Source organism: Manis pentadactyla, chromosome 18 (assembly GCF_030020395.1).
Source record: "Manis pentadactyla isolate mManPen7 chromosome 18, mManPen7.hap1, whole genome shotgun sequence".
In the NCBI taxonomy this organism is placed as follows: Eukaryota; Metazoa; Chordata; class Mammalia; order Pholidota; family Manidae; genus Manis; species Manis pentadactyla.
Genome location: NC_080036.1, coordinates 27654532 through 27676278, shown reverse-complemented (window position 1 = coordinate 27676278; position 21747 = coordinate 27654532). Strand labels below are relative to the sequence as shown.

At 47.2% G+C, this 21747-nt stretch overlaps 1 protein-coding gene across 1 annotated transcript in view; it reads right to left on the bottom strand.

Moving 5' to 3' along the window:
• SEMA4B (semaphorin 4B) overlaps positions 1-10481 on the bottom strand; it is a 33246-nt gene extending 22765 nt beyond the window's left edge. Inside the window, exon 1 of the mRNA XM_036932049.2 lies at positions 10349-10481. The gene's annotated coding sequence lies outside the window, so the exon portion shown is untranslated. The remainder of the gene's footprint in view (positions 1-10348) is intronic.
• Between the last annotated feature and the right edge of the window lie 11266 nt (positions 10482-21747).

Here is a 21747-nt window from a genome sequence, read left to right as displayed (position 1 = left end):
AAAGGAAAAGAAAAAATCAAAGTGCAATCAATGATCATAGAAAAGAATAAGCTTTGGGAAACCTGTTTCAGCTTTGCCTAAGTGTGCACAGATTCACAGTAAAATGTCATTTTTCCTCTAGTTTCAGTCAGAAGGAGTTTGAAAGTCTCTGCTTGTCATTTAGGTGGCAGTGAGGACAATTTCTCCAAGAATTAGCTGCAATCGCTTGAAGTTCCTTTGCATCCCCAGCCAAAATTAGCCTCCTCCAAGTCACCGCCTTGTGCTCTCACCCCACCCCGAGGGGCTGACACAGCCTCTTACAGGGTGGCTGTCAGGTGGGGGAAGTGCTCGCATGGTCCCAGGTCTCCTCTCTTGCAGCCAAGCTTCCTCATGCTCCATGATTTCTGCAGCTCAACCATCCTGATACCCTTCAGTCAGCAAAGTCCAGGCTAGCAGCACCCCTTTTAAAAGAGCTCCTGGCACTGATACAGAATTCCACATGGGATATGGACAGCACCAAGCATGTATAGTTGTAGCACTGCCCAGACCTCAGACACTTTACCTATAAATAATGGTGTCAATCCATCTTTACCCACCTATCCCAAGCTTCTATCTGCAGCCAGGAGCTCTATCCTGATCTCCAAATGGCCTCAACATTTCTACTCCACTGTGTCATCTAACAGGCACCTCAAATTCAACATATCCAAACTAAGCTCCTGATTTCTCTCTACTCCCTCCCAAAAAAATGTGCTCCATCTATATGAGCCTTCCCATCTCATTTCATGGCAAGTCTATCTTTAAGTTGCTCAGGTTCAAAACCTTAAGTGCTTTCTTTTCTCACTCCTCACATCCAATCCACTAGCAAATCCATAACCTCACCCCTTACCACCTTCCAGGGCTCGTCATCACCCTCCTTCTCCCTGTTACTGAAGGGCTTCCGAGCTGATCTCTCTGTTTCCACCCTTCTTCCCCTGCAATGTTCTTAACTCAGCAGCCAGAGTGAGTTTTTCAAAACCAAATCCAGGTCATGGCACTGCTCTGCTCAAAACCCTCCAGTGGTTCCCTGTCTCGCTCAGATTAGATGCCTACTGAAGCTGTAGCAGTGAAGTGTCATCATGTCTGCAACTCACTTTCAAATGATTCAACAAAAGCAAATGTGTGTGCACAGAAATCTGTTGCATTCCTATATACTAACAATGAACTAGCAGAAAGAAAAATCAGGAAAACAATTCCATTTACAATTGCATCAAAAAGAATAAAATACCTAGGAATAAACCTAACCAAGGAGATGAAAGAACTACACGCTGAAAACTACAAGACACTCATGAGAGAAACTAAAGAAGACATCAATAAATGGAAATACATCTGTGCTCATGGATAGGAAGAATTAATATTGTCAAAATGGCCATCCTGCCTAAAGCAGTCTACAGATTCAATGCAATCCCTATCAAAATACCAGCAGCATTCTTCAACAAACTAGAACAAATAGTTCTAACATTCATATGGAACCCGAATAGCCAAAGCAATCCTGAGAAGGAAGAACAAAGCTGGGGGGATTATGCCCCCCAACTTCAAGCTCTACTACAAAGCCACAGTAATCAGGACAATTTGGTACTGGCACAAAAACAGACCCACAGATCAATGGAACAGAATAGACTAGAGTCCAGATATAAACCCACACATATATGCCCAATTAATATATGATAAAGAAGCCATGGATATATAATGGGAAAATAACAGCCTCAACAACTGATGTTGGCATAACTGTACAGCTACATGTAAGAGAATGAAACTGGATTACTGTCTAAATCCATACACAAAAGTAAACTTGAAATGGATCAAAGACCTGAATTTAAGTCATGAAACCATAAAACTCTTAGAAGAAAACACAGGCAAAAATCTCTTGAATATAAACATGACCAACTTTTTTCTGTACACATCTCCTTGGGCAGGGGAAACAAAAGCAAAAATGAACAAATGGGACTACATCAAACTAACTTCTGTACACCAAAGTACACCATCAGTAGAACAAAAAGGCATCCTACATTATGGGAGAATATACTCATAAATGACATATATGATAAGGAGTTAACGTCCAAAATTATAGAACTCACACACCTCAACACCCAAAAAGCAAATAACCCCATTAAAAAATGGGCAGAGGATCTAAACAGATACTTCTCCAAAGAAGAAATTCAGATGGCCAACAGGCATATGAAAAGATGCTCCACATCACTAATCATCAGGGAAATGCAAATTAAAACCACAATGAGGTATCACCTCGCACCAGTTAGGATGGCCAACATCCAAAAGACAAGGAACAACAAATGCTGGTGAGGATGCAGAGAAAGGGGAACCCTCCTACACTGTTGGTGGGAATGTAAATTAGTCCAACCATTATGGAAAGCAATATGGAGGTTCCTCAAAACACTAAAAACAGAAATACCATTTGATCCAGGAATTCCACTCCTAGGAATTTACCCGAAGAAAACAAGATCCCAGATTCAAAAAGACATATGCATCCCTATGTTCATTGCAGCACTATTTCCAATAGCCAAGATATGGAAGCAACCTAAGTGTCCATCAGTAGACGAATGGATAAAGAAAATGTGGTACATATACACAATGGAATATTATTCAGCCATAAGAAGAAAACAAATCCTCCCATTTGCAACATGGATGGAGCTAGAGGGTATTATGCTCAGTGAAATAAGCCAGGCAGAGAAAGACAAGTACCAAACAATTTCACTCATTTGTGGAGTGTAACAACAAAGCAAAGCTGAAGGAAGAAAACAGCAGCAGAATCACAGACTCCAAGGAGGGACTAGTGGTTTACCAAAGAGAAGTGGGTGGGGAGGGTGGGAGAAGGGGATTAAGGGGCACTGAGTAGCACACAAAATGGAGAGGGGTCATGAGGAAGGCAGTACAGCACAGAGAAGATTAAGTAGTGACCCTATAGCTTCTTACTACACTGATGGACAGTGACTGCAGTGGGGTGTGCGGGGGAGGGAGAACACTTGATAAGATGGTGACTGTAGTAACCACAATGTTTCTTATGTGAAACCTTCATAAGATTGTATATCAATGATACCTTAACAAAAAATAAGAAAACTAAAACAAAAAACAAAAAATGTGTGTGCGGGGAAGGGAAGTGTACGTGTGTATTAGAAAGAGTGAGTGCAACCCACTATGGCAAAGTTTTAGCATTTGGTTGACATGGAAAGTTATGGGTGTTTTGGTGTGGCTATTTTATAAATCTGGAGGGGGAGGGAGGATTGAGACAGGACCAAAAGCGGAACCCAGTGCCACCAGAGACCACCACGAGGGTTGCAGCTGATCAACATCCTTTGTAGATTGAACAACTAGCTATACGTCCTCCTAACTGCACTATTCAACCCACATTTCTCCGTATTATCCATAATAATATTATGGAAAGAATTCTAAGAGATCTTGGTGAAATTCCGGTGCTGCCTACAGTCTATATCCTTCTATCTCCTGCTTACTGTTCTTACATGGCACAGGGCTTGACGAGAGGCATGGACTCAATCAGTATTTGCTGAGTGCCCGAGTCTCCGCATCAGGCAGAGGCTCCTCAAACAGCGGGAGGCAGGTTTGCGCTCAGGTCAGCAGCTCGGGCTGCCTGACGGCTGTGCTCTTCCCTGAGGAGAGGAGGCAGGGCCATGCAGCCTCGCTTGGCGGTTAATTATATCCTGCTCACGGCTGCTCAAATGCTCCAAGCATGTCATGTGCCAACTGAGGGGCAAGCCCCTTGAGGACAGTGACAGGTCTCGCCTCGCTGCCTAGCACGGCATTCAGAGGGTTGACAAAACGAGGGGCCCAACTGTGGGCCTGGAGAAGAGCCCTTCTACCAGTGTCCACCATGGTGGCTCCGGCCCTCGGCGGCTCCGCTACCTCCTTTCAGAGTGCTAATCTGTTCTCCCCAGACTGGAAAAAACAGGACAACTGACAGAGAAAAACCTCATTGGAGCTGACTTCCTGTGGGCCAACGAGTGGTTCCCAAGCCACACTGCATCTCCTGCTCCCCTTTGCCAGTCTTGGATGTAGGCAAGTTTTTCTCGGCCAGACCGTTGACGTTTATAAAGAGCTCAGGAGGCGGCTTGGAAAGAGTATAAAAAGAGACAGAGAAAAGCAGTGCTTCCTCCGAGCCCCCAGCCAGCAAACTGAAGTCACCATCAAGATGGATCCCTTCCTCCATCCACACCCACAGCCCTGGCCCTGGTGCCCTCCTCGCCCTCCTCCCTTCTCTCTTTCAGGCATCCCTTTGTTCACACACAGGAGGACAAAAAAGCAAGCCTGAGGGGTAAAATGTGCATAGGAATGCAAACAAAACTTCTCCTTGGTGACATATCAGCCTAGGGGACACATGCCTCACAGGCAGACAAGGAAACCGAGGGACGGACGAGAGTATTTTGTATCTTAATCTGGACGTTGGCTTCTCAAGTGTATACAAACACCAAAATGTTTAGAGCTGTACACTTATGAACTGTGCAATTTTCCTGTATGCAAATTTATACCTTATACCTGTTATCATGGGGGTAAAAAAAAAAAAAAGGAAAAAAACTGAAATATTAAAAAAACTCAATTGCAGGATCAGGTGAAAGCAGGACAAAAATGAGAGCTCTAGAGGAGGGACCAAATGAACAGAAGTAAGAAAGGCTATGGGAGAAAGAAAATAAAGGAACGCCTGGCTGAAAATGCACAGCAAGTGAACACAGGCGCCCAGTGCCTCGCTAACCTGCTCAGCACAACGGCGCTGAGCATAGGCCAGGGCAGGTGCTGGCAGTGAAATGGTCAGTCTAGGCCACAGCCTCACAAGCAGTGATACTCATTTATCATCTATAGGTGCAGGGCCTGCCCACCGTGGCTCCTGCTAGTGGCCGCCGGTCAGGCCTGCCGGCGCTCATTCCCACAGGGGAGCCTGGCTCTCTGGCTCCCACAGTTCTCCTCAGGAGTCACTGCTTTGTTTGCTGGCCAGCGGGGAGGGGCCTCCTGCCAAGCCCAGTGGAGCTTGAACCCAGAGGTCCTACCGCCCCGCGTGGAGGGTGCTCCAGCTCCTCCCCGTTCCTGTTCCCGGGCTCTGGCTGGCAGGCTGCCCAGCAGGCCTCACAGCCACGCACTGGCTTTGGCACAGCTCCCGGGCCCTGGCCCGCTGCCACCGGCCCCTCCGAGCGCTGAGCCCTGCTCTCGGGCTGACCTGCAGCTGCAGCTCCCCACCCTGCCCTGGCTGCTGGTGCCTCTTCCCCAGGGGCTGGGAAGCAGCTCAGCGCAGCACCAATGCATTTTGATGTGAAAGCAACACAAGTTGGCACACCCTGTGTGTGCTTTTAAATCAGCCAATGACTTCCAGATGCTGGGGACTGGGAGCTCCCCTGCTCCCCAGGAGCAGAGGGCACTCACAGGGCGGTATTAACGCAGCCATTGAATCACCCAGGCAGCTTTTACCCAGGGTCTGGTAGTAAAGGTGAACATCCTCATCGCTGCTCCCAAACCCTGTTCCCCTCCTCAGGGAAATGGTGGAGGCCAGCGATTGAGCACGCCAGTTCTGTCAGGAGCAGCTCAGCACCATCCCGTATCTTGTGGACCATGAGCAGGCCACACGGTCTCCTGGAACCTCAGCTTCCTCGTCTGTGAGGTGGGCACCCTGCAGAACTCTGCAGGCTGTTGGGCAAGCCAGTGAGACAGCCCATGAGGCACAGGGCAGAGTCATGCTTGTTATGCCCGTCAACCATCTGAAAGGTGCCATGACCTCCATAACCTTTAGCCATTATAGATGCCCAACCTGAGGACCCTCCACGCCCACCCCAGGATCTCCCCTCAGGTTCGTGCCTCCTGCAAGTCCAGTGCTGAGGCTGCAACTCTGAGAGAGAAAGGGAACCGGCCTGCCCAGCCAGGGCCCGGGTGCGCCTCTGGTGAAAAGCCCGCCACCTCCCTGGGGCCTGTCGGGACCTGAGTGGGCCACTCCCCGGGAGGGGATCCCCCTGCCCCACAGGGCTGTGGTGCAACCCGCAGGGCTCAACCTGTCCCCGCCCCAACATGGTGGAACACGAAATTGCCACCCTCATTGCCCTGCCGCCAACACAAGTTGAGGAGGAGCTGTCTGCCTGTGTCCACAGGCCTGCTCACCTAGAGAAGGACTTACAGAGCCTGAGCAACTGGCCTGGCTGATGCCTGCAACCTGTCACCTCCAAGGAGCACAATGACTGCTCAGTGACTCGCTTTCCTCCGAGACCACTGCAGCTGCTCAAGGGTGGGAGGGGATGTTCTAGGCCAGGTAAGGGTGGGCAGCAAGAAGTGGAAGGGTCTAGGAGAGTTTCGGTTTCCAGTTTGGCCCATCAGGCCCGAGGCCCCTCCATTCCCAAGATCCCAAGAAACCAGGAATCTAGCTCCCCATTTTCCACCAAGTTCTTTCTCCTTAAATCCTACTCCAAGCCCCAGAACCCCTGGCCCTTTCCCCTTGATGGGAAAGAAGGCCTGGGCCAGAGCCCTTCTTCTACCCAGGGAACGACTTTCCTTTCTGGGGCTCAAGGTTCTCCCCTCCCAAAGAAGGGCTCTCTGACCCCTGCAGTTTTCAGTCAACTCAGGTCACCTGGTGGCTCCACTCTTTCTCCCAGAGGGCCTTGCTCCTGCTTCCAGGGCTGCCTGCAGAGAGTGGGCCAAGACAGGAACCCGTCAGGGTGGAGGTGGATGGAGAGATGGACTCCACTGAAGGCTGCACTCACCCTGCTTTGCGGGGTGCAGGGAGGAATGCACCACCAGTGGCAGAGTGCAAAGCCAAAGCTGGGGGTGAGGGCAGCACAAAGACCCATGATTGACAGGCCACCTGGGCTCAGGATTCCTATGCTCCTGACAACACCGTTTATGTGCCATGAAGCTCCAGGTGGGCCCAGCCTGGCCTCGCAGAGCAGAGGCTCCGAGGAGCCTGAACCTGGGGCCTGACCCACCCAGCCACCTAAGGCTGACCTCCAGCTTCTCCACCTTGTGGTTTCAACAGACACTCCACGAAGCCCCTGAAGGGAGCAGACCCGCCTTGCACTTCCTCTAGTACTGCTGCCTGACTTTTGTCATTACAGCCTGTGGGTAGCAGGCAGAGCAGGGAGCCCCAAAGGTGGGCTTCAGAGAGCTGTGACCCGCAAGAATGATAGGCCATTTGACAAGAGGCATCAGAGCTTTCATTTGGTTTCAAAAAGACCATTAATCCCCATTCCTCACATAAAAGGTGAAGAACCATTTTATTTGAGGTGCTCTAATCTGCAGACATGTGGACCTTTCAAAATTAGCCTTTATCAGGAAAAAAGAATTATACCTCATTTTGGAGTAGTTCTATGACCTTGACACAAAGTATTTGGCAAACGGTTCCAACTAAAGCAAAGTTGGCATTTACAAGGCTAATATGTATGGGGCACTTACTGTACATGAGGCACTGTGCTGAGCTTTTTATATTCAATTACTTACTTAATTCTCACAACAGAGCAAGATAGGAATTATTATATTGCTACTTCATAGAATAGAAACTGGGGCACAGAGAGGTTCAGGGATTTGCTAAGGTCAGACAAGTAAGTTGGGGCTAGGACCAGAACTCCATCTGACTCTAGAACTCACATTAAATCCCCTACCTATAGTTAGAATTTCAACCAAGTTTTGTCTCAAGTTAGAGACATTATCCTCTTAATATTAGCTGCTGTCCCTTTCCATTCTTCCTCCCTCCCTTCCTTCCTTCACTCAACATGTTTCTCATGCACCTGCTGCCCTGTAAGTACCACGGAAGGTGAAGGAAACTGACATGGTTGCTGACTTTACAGAGGTTACAGTTCACCAGGATCCCTTCAACTTTTCTTTCCAGAGAATATTCATTCTCATCCACATTTCCCTAGACACTGGCTCCTCATTCCTTTGTCTCCAACAAAGGCAGTGGCCAGGGCCGACCTGGCAGAGCTCCAGGAGGGCTCCCAGGATGCAGGCTCGAATCATGCAGTTTTCCACGGATTTCCGGAGTTGCTCCCTCTGCGCTCTTCTCAGAGGCCCTCATTATGCCACAGTGAAGTGCTCATTTACACACCGCATCCTTCTCTTCCCATCTCATCCACAAGCTTCTTAAGGGCAGGGACCAGGCCTGCCTAACTCAAATTTTTATTCTCAGCCCCAGCACAGAACTAGGAAACATCAAGTACCCAGCACAAGTTCACGAAATGAATAAATGAGTTTCCTACTCTAGCTGTCTTAAATCACTTCCAATGCTCCTTCCTAGATCTCTTTCCCTACCTTCCTCTGATCCTTTTCAAAGGAAAATGCACCTCACTGATGTGGAAAGTCTCACTTCCCTGGTTTAGGGCAGCCAAAGGGCTTCTTGCTCAGATAGTCTCAATAAGTTTGTTGGCTTCAGAAAAGATAGTATTTTGGACAGCTGCTGAATGCTTGGCTCCTGGGGATTTATTTAGGACAACCTGTCAGATACTACATTAAAGCCAGAACCCCAAAGCATAGGGAATAGGGGCTCCTTCAGCTTTCCCCAAGGCTCTAATCTCCATTCCTCCATCTTCGGTTCATGGTTGCCAATGTCCCATCTTTAGATCTCCTGTCACCAAAAGTTTGAGCCCTGGGTTGCACGTAGACACATCCCAGATTTCCCCAAGCTTAAGTAAGAATAATCACCAAAGGAAACAGCTACAGCCTGGAAGTCAGGAGACTGGGTTCGAATCCAGGCCTTCCCAACTTGTCACCTTGGGAAGTCATTTCACTTTTCTGGGTCCAGTTTCTTATGCAAATGAAGGGGTGGGATCAGGTAGATTTCTTTTCTTTTTTTCCTGATTTATTAGGATATAAGTGACATGAAACACTGGATAGATAAATAAGGTGTACAATGTAGTGGTTTAAAATGTGTATCTATTGCATGATGATTATGAACTAATGTTAACACATCCATCATCTCATATAGTTAACATTTTTTTATGTGTGGAGAGAACTTTTAAAATCTCTCTTAACAACTTTCAAATATACTATACAGTATCATTAACTATAGTAGTCAGCATGTTGAACATGATCTCCCCAGAACTTACTGATCTTACGACTGGATGTTTGTACCTTACCCAGTTTTCCCACCTGTCCTATTCCTCAATCCCTACCCCTGGCTACCACCAATCTCTTTGTTTCTATGAGTGTTTTTTTTAGATTCCACATATATGTGAGATCATACAGAATTTGTCCTTTTCTGTCTTGAGCTATTTCACGTAGAAGAAGAATTCCTTCTTTTTATGGCTACCAGATATTCCATTGTGTATATATATGCCACATTTTCATCCATTCATCTGTTGAAGGACAATTAGTTGTTTCTATGTCTCAGCTATTGTAAAGCTCCAGTGAACATGGGGGTGCAGATGTCTCTGTGAGACAGTGACTTCATTTCTTTCAGATGTGCACCCAGAAGTGGAATTGTTGGATCATCCGGTAGTTCTACATTCACATGCAAAAGAATGAGACTGGACGCCTCTTAGACCACGCACAAATAGGGAGAAAGTCCCTCAACATTGGTGTTGGCAGGGATTTTATGGATATTACACCCAAAGCACAAGCAACATAAGCAAAAATAAACAAGTGGGACCACATAAACTAAAAAGCTTCTGCACAACAAAAGAAACAAGCAATAGAATGAAGATGCAACCTATAGAATGGGAGGAAATATTTGGAACCAGGCAGATTTCTAACCTCTCTTATACTTCTAAAGCATCTATGGAAAAAAATTGGTAATTGACCATTTCCCTGTCCTTGTGGCATTTGATCCTTAAAAGAATCCTGTGATTCATTATAGGTTAGGAAATGTGAGCAGAGGCTGATGACCTTCCCAGGTGACCCGAGGCTCCTGAGACATTTTCCCAGACCAGAGAAGCTCCTGAGAAGCCACTAGAGCAGCGTCATTTCCCGGATCCCAAGGTCCTTTCCCTTCAAAGCCCCACATCGACCTGTCACTCAGAGGGAAGAAGCCATTACAAAGAGCCTAACTCAAAGGTCATACCCCGACCTTTCTGAGGAACGGCCCAGGCTGGTCCTGAATTCCTCAGGATTTCCCTCCAGGGCCAGGATTCCGGCCTCTCACTCCGAGGTTTGGGAGTCCGGGGTGGGCTGAGAGCCGCCAAAGGGATTGGGCGCAGAGCCTCGGGTGGCCATGGGAACGTGGGCCCAGCCTCCGGCGCTGCCATGGCAACGGGCTTCCCCAGTGGCGGGCGCGGGTGCCCGTCAGGGCGCGCAGGTGGCGGCCGGCTGGAGAGGGCCGGCGGGCGGGGGCGGCGGGCTAGCGGCCCGGCCCTCGGCGCCCCCTCCCGCCTGCGGCCCCGCGCGCCCGGCCCGCCGCGCCTACCTTGGAGAGTCTCGGCCGCGCGCCGCCACCGCCCACGCCGGGGCCGCCTCGCCCCCGGGAGAGTCCCGGAGCTCGTCGCGGCTGCCAGGCCGGCGCGGCGCTCTCCCTGGAGACCCGAAGGCTCCCTGCGAAAGCCCCGGCCCGGCGCTGCGTCCCCGGAAACGCGGGGCCGCAGCCAAGCCCCGCCCCGCCCCGCCCCGCCCGCGTGGCTGGGAATTGTCCGGAGGCGCCTCCGGGGCTCGCCTGCGGCCCCGCACAGCCCGCGCTCCCTCCCTGCGGGCGCGGACAGCCCCTCCCTCCCCGAGTCGGCACCTGGCCCCGCCGCAGCCCTGCAGCCCCAGGAGGCCGGGGGGCTCTGCGGGCTGCGCGCTCCCTGCCCTGCGCCCCCGCTGGGGACAGTCTCACTAGCTGGAATCTGGAGCTGGGGCTGGAATCCTAGATCTGCTATCGCCTAAGTGGCTGTGTTACCTACGGCGACTTCCTTAACCTCTCTGAGCCTCGAGTTCTTCAAATGCAAAGTGGGCATCCGAACAGTAGGGACCTCACAGGGCTGTGGTGAGAAACGCAATTAGGCACACACCTGGCATGTGGTCAGCGCTCGATAATGGTGACATTGTTTACAGTAAGAAGCAAGTGAGAGCGGAGTGCAGAGCAACCCGCCACGAAACCACCCACGTCTCCGCCCGGAGAAAACGCTGCGCACCGTGTCCCTTAACCTGGAATGGGCTGGGCTCGAAGAGTGAAACCAAACGCAGAGAAATGGGGAGGGCTGAGAGAGAACGTTATAAATATCCAGCATTTATCAAGTGTCCTTGGCTCGTCCCTCTGCTATCTTCCAGGAAAGCAACAGCGAGGCGCTCAGGGTGGTTCCTGAAACAACCAGTTCTGGGCGTGAGAGTGGGTGATCCGGCCGGAGCTGGCTGGTCAAGGGGATGCAGAAACGGGAGGCCAAGTGTCAGCCTCTTCCCGGGCCAGGCTAGGCTTTCGTGCCCCGGTTCCTCTGCCGACACCCTATCTAGGCGGAGCTGAGTGGGAGACTGCCAGACTCCTCCAGATAGTGCTCACCCATAAAGACAAAACTGATTGTTTTGTTGTCTGTCTACAAAAGTGAACGCATATGGACTACCAAAAAAGGGGGAAAACAGAAAACCACAATGAAAAACATCACTCATAATTTTGCCCTAGCCAGTTAATATTTTCTAAATATTTAATATTTTCTAAAACTGTTCCTTGAGATACAATTTACATGTAATAAAGTGTGCAGATTTTAACTCTCCTGGTGAATATTTTGGGGAATCTTTTTCTATGCAGTTAATACATTTAGAACGTTTAGAAAAAGGATTATGCAGTGCAGACTTCTGTAACACCTAGGATAGCAATGTATTACAGACATTGTTCTGTAATATTAAACGTTCTCACACACCTTCATTTTAATTATTCTGTCCTGCACATGTAACTTATATTTTTAACCAGGTCTTTACTATTGGACATTGAACTTGCCTTTAGTTGTTCAGCATCGTGTCATGTCCAGAGGAGCATCCTTATCATTAAGCCTCTCCGTGCTTCCTCAATCTTTCCTTTCATTCCTTGTATCGTTCCTTCCTCCTCACAGTCTTCAATTAACTAGGAAGACATCCTGCATTTATTGCTAACGTAGCGCACTTCGTCTGTGCAAGCGGCTTTAAAGAGTGTCCGGTGCCTTCACTGACTCTGCCTTCCAGACAACGCTGGGAGGTGGAGGGCAGAAGCACATGCTAAAATCCAGCACCTCCGGGTTCTCGGCGCAGAGCACAGTGCGTCTGCTGAGCTCCAGCTGTTCAGAGGAGCTCCTGGAAATCTGGGCTCCCCCACAGGGGCCTCAGAGCTCCAGGGGCTCAGGCAGCCGTGACCCGTCAGTCCCCAGGGCAGCCCTGAGCCCTCAGGAAAAGAATGCCAGCCCACGGCCTCCCCTCCCTCCCTTCTCTTCCTCAGCATCCCTTCTTCCTCTCCCTGCTCCCTTTTCCTGCCCCTCCTCTCCCTCCAACCTTCTTCTCTTCCTCCAAACCTTTTATTGGAAAAAGGGAAAAATCTTTAAAGTGCTGAAAAAAGGCTTTATTTTTAACATTATTGATCTCCGCCCCGCGCCCGCCTCCTGGCTGCGGGACCTCAGGTGCAGGGAAGCTTGAGTTAATCACCGTGGCGGAAGCACTTTCTCCAGCGGTCGGTCCAGGGGCGCTTGCCTAAGGCGGCTGTCATTCTTTTCATCCCTTCCGCTCCTCCCACCCCCTCCCCCTAGAGTCTCAACCAGGCTAAGATGCTTAACGTGCATGCTTTTGTTCATACGCTTCTCGCAAAATGTAGAATTGTATACATGTACTTCTCGTTAAACTTTCTTATTTTTAAATAATTGTAGACCCACAGAGTTTCAAAGATAGTACATAGTGTCCCATGAACCCTTCACCTAGCTTCCCCAATGGTGACATCACATAACTGTAGCACAACAGCAAAACCAAGAAGCTGACATTTGTATAGTCCTGTAAACTGGACAACAGATCTTATCATTCTGTTTTTCACATGAGCCTGTGTGTGTGTGTGCACGATGTGTGTGGGTATGTGTATAATTCTATATTTGGTCCCATGAGTACACTTATGTAACCACAACTGGGATACAGAACTGTCCCATCACTACAGTGGTCTCTGTCATGGTACCTTTTATAGTCACTCCCCCCTACTCCAGTCCCTGTGCCCTCTTCTCTATCACTATAGTTTTATGACTTTGAGAATGTCATATCAATGGAACCTTTTGAGATTGGCTCTTCTCACTCACCATCATGCCCTTGTTGTCTCACAGATGGGTGGCTCTCTTCTTTTTATGGCTGAGTAGTATTCCAAGGTATGGCTATACCAGATTTTTTTTTTTGTTCTTTTTTTTTTTTTATGTTTACTAGGCTCTCCCCTACCCCAAGTCCCCCCCCACAAACCCCATTACAGTCACTGTCCATCAGCATAGTAAGATGTTGTAGAATCAGCATAGTAAGATGTTGTAGAATCACTACTTGTCTTCTCTGTGTTGCAAAGCCCTCCACTTTCCCCCACCCCCCACATTATACGTGCTAATCATAATACCCCCTTTCTTCTTCCCCACCCTTATCCCTCCCTACCCTCCCATTCTCCCCAGTCTCTTTCCCTTTGGTGGCTATACCAGATTTTAACTATTTCACCCATTGAAAGATATTTGGGTTATTTCCAGTTTTATGGCTATTACAAATAAAGCTGATATGAGCATTCATGACAGGTTTTTGTATGAACGTAAGTTTCATTTTTTTAGGTGGGATACAGGCCCGAAGGGTGCCATTGCTAGGTCTTATGATAAGTATGTGATCAGTTATAGACAAAATTGCCATACTAATTTCCAGACTGCTTGTGTCATTTTATATTCCCATCAAGAATGTATAAAATATCCAGTTTCTCTATATCCTTACCAGCATTTGATGTTATCACTGTTTTATATTTGAGCCATTCTAAGTGTTTAGTGGTATCTCACTGTGGTTTTAATTTGCATTTCTCGGATGACCGAGGTTGTTGAACATCTTCTCATGTTTTTATTGGCCACTCATAGCTCCTCTGGTAAAAGATCTGTTCATGTCTTTGGCCCATTTTCTAATTGGATTGTTTTGTAGTTTTTATTTACATAAATGACATTTTGTTCTATAACCCATTCTGTTTCCTAGTTTTTTTCTGTAGACCCATCCATGCTGCTTTGGGTACATCTGCTTCTGGCTGCTGCAAGGTATTCAAGGTGTGCATCCCCACATTTTATCCATCTACTCCCCTAGGAACGGACACCCAAATTGTCAACTATTCATCACCCCCATAAATAGCTCTACAGAAAACGTCTTCTTGTATCTCTACTTTATGGGCCATATGAGAGTTTCTTTGAGATTATTTGCAGGATATGGCTTGCTCTGGGATCACAGACCCCACCCCCACCCACATCCCCAGCAGCTGTGGATTTCTGCACCCTCCCAATTCCTGACATTATCCTGTTGACTAATTTTTCCAATCTAAATGATATAAAGTTATAATGTCTTTTTTAATCAACTTTACTGGGGCATAATTTATATGCAATCATATGAACACATCTTACCAGCACATTTGGATGTGTTTTGACAAATGAGCACACCTGTAAAATTATCCCAACTAATCCCAAAAAGTTCCCTATGCCCTTTGCCTTCAATCTCCCCTCCCTGCCCACCCCCAGCCACGGATCTGACTTCTGTCACTATAAATTAGTTTTGCCTCTACTAGAACTACACAGTATGTGCTCTTTGTGTCTGGCTACTTTCACTAAGCATAATGTTCTTGAGAATTGTATCAATAGTTCATTCTTTTTTATCATGGAGTAGTATTTACTGAATGAATATCAACTTGTTTCACCTATTAATGGACATTTAGGAAGTTTGGAGATACTGTAACTAAAACTGCTGACTATTGTTTTAATTTGATTCTCTGATTTCTAATATATCTTAACATTTCCTCCTGTGTTTATGAGCTTTTAAATTTCTCCTTCTGTAAATAACCTATTGATATCTTTACCTGTTTTTTTTCCCATTTGAGTCCCATCTCTCTTGTATGGACTTGCAGAAGTCCCCAGTATATTCTGAATCTAGATGTTAGTCCCTTGTCAGCTTTAGATATCACAGATATATTCTCCCAATCTTGTCACCTGTTAACCTTGTCAATGTATCCATCCTTGGACAAAAATCTTTAACTCCGATTAACCAAACTGATTGATTTTGTTGCCTGACAGTGTGTGCTTTTGAAATTTTGTTTAAGAAGGTTATTCCTGTTCCAAGGTCACAAAGATATTCTTTGACATTTTGCATTACTATCTAATATATGTATTACATTATTAACGTCATAGTTTTCTGGACACATTTAGGTTTTTAATTTATATGGAGTAACTTCTTCATGTTCTAAATTTGGGATTCAGTTATTTTTTTTCATAAAGTGAACCATTCTTCCCAATAACATTATTTTATTTCTCTATATATTCCCTAACACGTAACATATTTCCCAATAAAATTCCTAATAACCATGGGTCTCAGACTTGAACATCTATCAAAATCACCAAATAGCTGGTAAAAGCACAGATATTGAAGCCCCACCCAACTGATTCAGAAGGTCTGGGGTGGGACCAGACAATCTGCATATCCAGTAAGTTCGCAGGTGATGATATGACACCGCGGATGCAGGTGGAGAAAGCATACTTGGAGAACAATTACCATAAACTGAAAACCTTTAACCTCATTGATTTTCTTTCTCTCCCTCATTGGCATCTCGGAAATAGCCTGTACTTCCCGGCTTGCCCCCACTGCACCCTGCCCCTCCCCTCCCAGGTCTCCCAGGACCTGGGCTCCATCCACACATTTTATGACCACATCCCCATGCCCTTCCTGAACACATTCCTCAATGTCTGGTTAGAGCCCTGAGGCCCCTCTCTCACCTCCTGGCCACTCCCCTGCGGTAGTCACTAAGGCTTGGCACAGGAACCCCATCCTTTTCCACCTAAAACCCTGTTGTTGCCTTGCTGACTTCAGCATGAATGGTCGACACGTCGTGCCTCCGGTTTTCTCAGGTCTGCAAGGACTCCACCTCAGCCACCACTCCCATTTCAGCACCAGCAACACTCACTCACCAGGGTCCCAAATTCAGGCATCCTTCTTCCTGGCTGTCATTTCTCTTCCAGCCCGCTGGTTCAACATGCTCCCTTGGGCCCTCCTTGGGCCACAGCAGTGTCTCCATCTTCTCGGATCCATTAGTCTTTCCCTCTCTTCATTCCCCTCTCACTCGGCTTGGGTGCCATGATTCACCTTTCCAGCAACCTTCCCTAAATTTCCCTGCTGCTATATTTTCACTCTCTGGCAAAAGCTTGGGATGAGCCACCTTCTCAGTACTTCTCCCTAAGCAGTGGCGGGGGAGCTCCGCTCAGGGAGCAAGGATCTACTCAAATCCAGAACCTTGGTACCGCCTGGCCGCCCTTCCCATTTCTCTGGTCACCTCTATGTACGACCATTTGCAGCATCCCCCTCTATCTTCTCCTGTCTTCCCAAGCTTCCAACGCTCTCTCTTTATGTCACATACAAAATAGAAGTCATCAGATGGCATCTCCCTTATCTTTTTCTGATTTACCTGGAGATAGACCCAGGCCTCTTTCATGAAAAGGGTGGTGGTGGCATAGACAGAGAGCTCGCCAAAAGCAGGTTACCAAAAATGCACTCATGTTGCATAAGCACCACAAACTAGTGCTTGTTAACACACCCACACAAATGCAATGTCTGTGGATGCAAATACATTCAGCAATAACATCTGAAGTCTAAGTGCGAGGCCCTCCCTGAACGTGATCTACCGCTAAAAGGGCCCTCTGGGGCCCTCTTCCAAACCAGTGTTCTTCCCCTCCAAGCCTTTTTTTTCCACTGCCGCCGTGGTTCGCCACCCTGGTTGCAAGTTGGAATCAGCTGGGGTTGCTGGCTGCACCTCCAGATCATATAAATATGAGTCTCTGGAGGTAGGGCCAGCCATCAATACGTTTTTTAAGCTCTCCAGGTGATTTCAGCTTCAGAAGCTACCGTAAAACGGGGCTCCTCCCATCTATCCCTCCTCTGTAATCTGCCTCCCTCTCCAATAGTTTATTCCTTAAAAACTTTTAAACATGCTCAAGTCTCTTCCACTTAAAAGCAAAAGAAAGATTACACATACCCACACAAATATTCCTTGACTTCCAAACCAGGCTGCAAGCTCCTTTCCACCCCAGGGTGCTTACCTGGAGGGTTTGCTCCAGTTTCACACTGTACCTAGACTGGTAACTCCTAGTTCAACCTTTGACACCAATTCTCAGACTTCATAAGTCTACAGATCACGGTGGGGATCTTGTAAAAGGGCAGATTTAGATACTGCTAGTCTGGGGTGAGATCCTGCATTTGATAAGATTCCACATGATGCAGATGTTGCACTCAATCTTGTAGCAGCAAAGCCCTGCATCCCTGCTCAGACATCTCTGGAAAACCTCCCCTGACTTTCTTCAATTAAATTCCCCCGGCAGGCCCTCTCAGCATGCTTGTGCTCCCTCCCCAGCACTTAACTCTACTGCATTTGACATTTGGGGGTGTGATTACATGCTCACGGTCTTCTCGTCCATGAAATGAGTGTTCCATGAAGGCACGGGATACATTTATCTGGGCTTGCTTGCTATTCTGTTGCCAGCGCCTCACACAGTACCTGGAATGTAGTAGGTGACCTATAACATGTGTAGGATAAATGAAGGAATATATGGCTCCATCAAAGGAGCAGTTCCTGCTCCTGTCCTAAGTCCCAGGTCCTCCCGTGGGGCCTCTGCTCAGGGCTCGCTGAGCTGCCCCCATTGTTTGCCTCTCAGCCGGTCCCCTCCCGCTAGGCCCTCTGTCCTGTTGCCCAGGCCTGCTGTCCCCAGAGACCGAGACTGGAAGCTGTGACAATGACACAGGAGGTCTCTGGTCTACAAGTCTTCTCTGCATCCAGGAGCAGTCCACCTCCCCAGACAATCTGCAGGAAAACAGGCACAATGAATCTTCCTAGTTCCTTGGAAACTGATCTCTTTTTGTTGCTGCTGTCAAGGGCTGTGTGGTAAGGGTTAAAGCATTTACAGAAATTGAGGGACCTCCCTCCGGCCCTCCCTGACAACTCTTGAGATGCTCTGCAAAAGGTCAGATGTTTCCAGAATCTCAACAGCTAGCCTGTGTCTGTTTAAAGGGAAAGACAACCGATTCCCAGCCCTGAGCCAGCCCGCATGGGCAGTCCTCGCCTAGTAGATGCCTGGCCGAAGAGCGTCCCGGCCCCAAATGGCCACTGGCATGCCAGAGTTCTCCAAACACCAGCCAGGAGTCCTGCCAGCCTGAGGAAGGCTGGCATCCGACTAGCAGGGCACGTGCACCGACTGCTTAGGGCCTGTGCTGTGCCACAGAAGACGGGGCGGGGAGGCAACTTCCTGTAGACATTGAATATTTTCAGTTGAAGGGACTGTATTCTGACTGTCATCTTAGAGATGAGGCTCAGAGCGGGGTGGCTGGGTAATGTAGTATAGACAATCCTAGACCCAGAATCAGTAAACCTGTGTTCAAACTCCAGCTCTGGCCCCATGAGCTGTGGGATCCTGGGCACAGTGTGGTCCTTTTCTGGGCATCTGTGTCTACCTGAGAAAAGCAGGTACAAACACCTCCCACCCAGGTAGCTTGCCCAAGGTCACACACAGCACGAACCAAGGTTTCCTGACACAGGCCCAGTCCTTCCTAAGGGTGAGCAGATTACCTTGAACATTGATAGGTAATAAAAAATAGCTGAACACATTTTAAATAACCTTTTTCTTTTATTACTTAATCACATTCTTTGTAGAAAAGTCAGAAAATTCTGATAAAGCACAAAGAAAGAAAAGCACAAAGAACTCCTTATTCCCTGGAGTTAATAACTGCTAATATTCTGGCATTTATCCTTTTATATTTTCAAAGCATATAGAAAGTATATATTTATGTACTTTTTCAACAATGAGATCATAGGAGATATATATATATACATATATTTTGCTCTTTCCTATATGACATCTCAATGGACAATTTATATCCTTTCACATCTAAATATAGTTAGGTAAATGAAGCATTCTCTGGTTTGCTTAATCCCTGTGGCTAAACATTTAGGTTATTTTCAGTTTTTTTCTTACGAGCAATAAAAATTCATCTTTATTTGCTTGTTCTATTATTTTCTTAGGATAAATTCTTCTCTATAGATCAAAGGGTCTGTATATGTTTAAGGCTCCTGATACATGCTGCCTGATTGTCCTCTAGAAATATTATTATGATCATTATTTCTTAAAACAGCATATTTATATGAGCAGACTGGTCCTCCTTTAACTAGAAAGTTGTTCTCCTCAGCTTTGGGAAGAAAAGGGTAAAAGGAGTGCAGTCCAGATGGGCTGCAGGGGTGCTGGATGACACAGGGCAGCTGTTTTGCACCTGACTGCTGCTCTGTCTCACCAGGCAGCTTCTGCCTGGCCATAAAGATGCCTCTCTCTCCCAGCCACACCATAACCGGGTTGCGACTACAAAATCGTGTTATATTTTTGAAGTACTGGAAAGCCACTATGTATACCAATGTAAATGGGCAAAGTTGATTTGGGTGGGTGGTAAGACATACCAGGGTTCACCGATATGTCTAGCTCTCTTCTCTTTCTGGATGCACAGGAAGATTACCCTTTCACTTTCTGGAAGTTAGGTATAGTCATGTGACTCACCTTGGCCAGTGAAATGCGAGTGTCCCTCCTGGGGGAGGTATTGGAGAAACAGTGTGTGGTCCTCACACTTTCTTCCCTCCTAGTGGTGACCCCTGGAGCCCCGTGTTGGGATGGTGGCGTCATACAATGACAGTGCTGGGATAAGCCTTTGCAAGCTCATCACTGTGAAGCATGGGCAAGAAATATATCTTTGTTGTTTTAAGCTACTGAGATGTTGAGAGATGTTTGTTACTACAGCATAACCTAGCCTGTCCTGACTAATGCATGTCGTGATGTGGGAGTTTCACATCTTAGTCTAAATTTTCCAGGAGTGTTTATCCTTTTACAATGAGAAGATCTCCATTTATAATTTGAAAAATAAGAGTCATAATACACATTCACACAAATGGAATCATGATGTACACAGTGCTAAACAACTTCCCTCTTACTCTTAAAGCTATGTTCTACATCACTTTACATAGATCTACTTCTTCTTCATAACAGCTGCATAGTATTCTATTTTCTGGATATACAATATTATATTATAATACAGTATAACAGACCATTACTGAGAGACACGTAGGTTGTTTCTGGTTATTCACAAAAGACACGCTCTAAGCTACAGCTAGACTGTTGCAACTTTTATAGAGGAGGAAATAACTAATATTTACTTTTCCCTTTTTTGGTCCCTATCTGGCAGCTTACAGCCTGGGCTCAGCACTCAAGGACAGATTAGTAAGACCAGTGTGCCTGCACCCTTCCCAGGACACACAGATGAGGAGGCTGCTGCGTGCCCATGTGTGTGCATGTGTACAGGCCGGGGGCACCACCAGAAGAGCAGGGCGGGAGCACAACACACACAACTTGGCCTGGATGACCCTGACTCATAGGTTCAGGCAGGTAAGTTAACGGCCTGGAAACTCCAGCACTCCGAGTGATTCTGACTCACTGACAATCACCCATAAACAAGTCATTTCACTTCTCAGTTCTCTTCCAGCGCCACGGCACAGTCTTTGGGAAGAACTTGTGACATTAATCATTAGGGTCTGAGAAAGATGAGAGCTGTTCAAAGAGAGTGCCAAGAGGATTATAACTGTTGGCCTCATTCACAGGAAGAAGTCAAATTAGTCCTTATTCCATTAATAGCTCGAATGCCCCAAGTAAAGGGTCCATTGGTGGCTGACACAGACTCTACCTGCATTACGTTCCCAGAGCGACTTGACTGAGAATATTGGTCACACACATGTCAAAGCCTGTTCCTATTCCTATATTTCTATTCAATGGCTTTCTTCAATTCCTTTTCAAGATGAAAATGGAGCTTTTTTCTCCTAGTTACAAAGGAAATGCTTGCTCATTGTAAAAATATAAATTCAGACAATACCAAAAACCATAAAGAAGAGAGTGAAATCACCCAAAATGCCATTACCAGACATGCCACCAATGGCATTTTGAAGTACATCCTTCTGGACTGTCTCTCTGCAGGCCCACACACCCACACAGACACACGTTTATAAAGGCACCAGTAAGTATAGATTTCTGCTCTCCCTTGGAGGAGCGGCTGTGTATTGCATCCCCTCTTCCCTCTCTTGCTGCCAGATCTAGCAGAAGGTCATGGCGAGACTTAATAAGCCCTTCATGAGCTTAATGAAGGCATCCAAAGATGCGGTTATGATGGTAACAATTTATGCCGTGAAGAACTTCACCTTCCATGCGACTGGAAGTGAGTCCACACGGGATAAACACCCCCTCTGGAGCCAGGCCGCTGGCTCCACAGCTAAGTATATGTGAAAATGGGTGTGATGTATGATGAGTAGAGTCCTCTGTCCTCTGTGTTATTTGGAGGCACAGCTATAATTCCATAGACGGGGAACAGGGAAGAAACTGGGGTTTCTCAGCCACTCAAGAAGGCAAGAATTTTAGTTTCCCTGGATGAGACTTACAAGTAACACATATATCAGAGTTGTAGAAAAATTCCGAGCAGAAAAGAACCTCAGAGACCAGAGTACTACCCCCTCATGCAGTAATTCTGAGTATCTGCACATCTGCGATGTGGCCTAATGGAAAAATGGCTTTGAAATGTGGATTTTTCTCTTTAAGGCATTCCCACGTCTGGGTTAGAGTC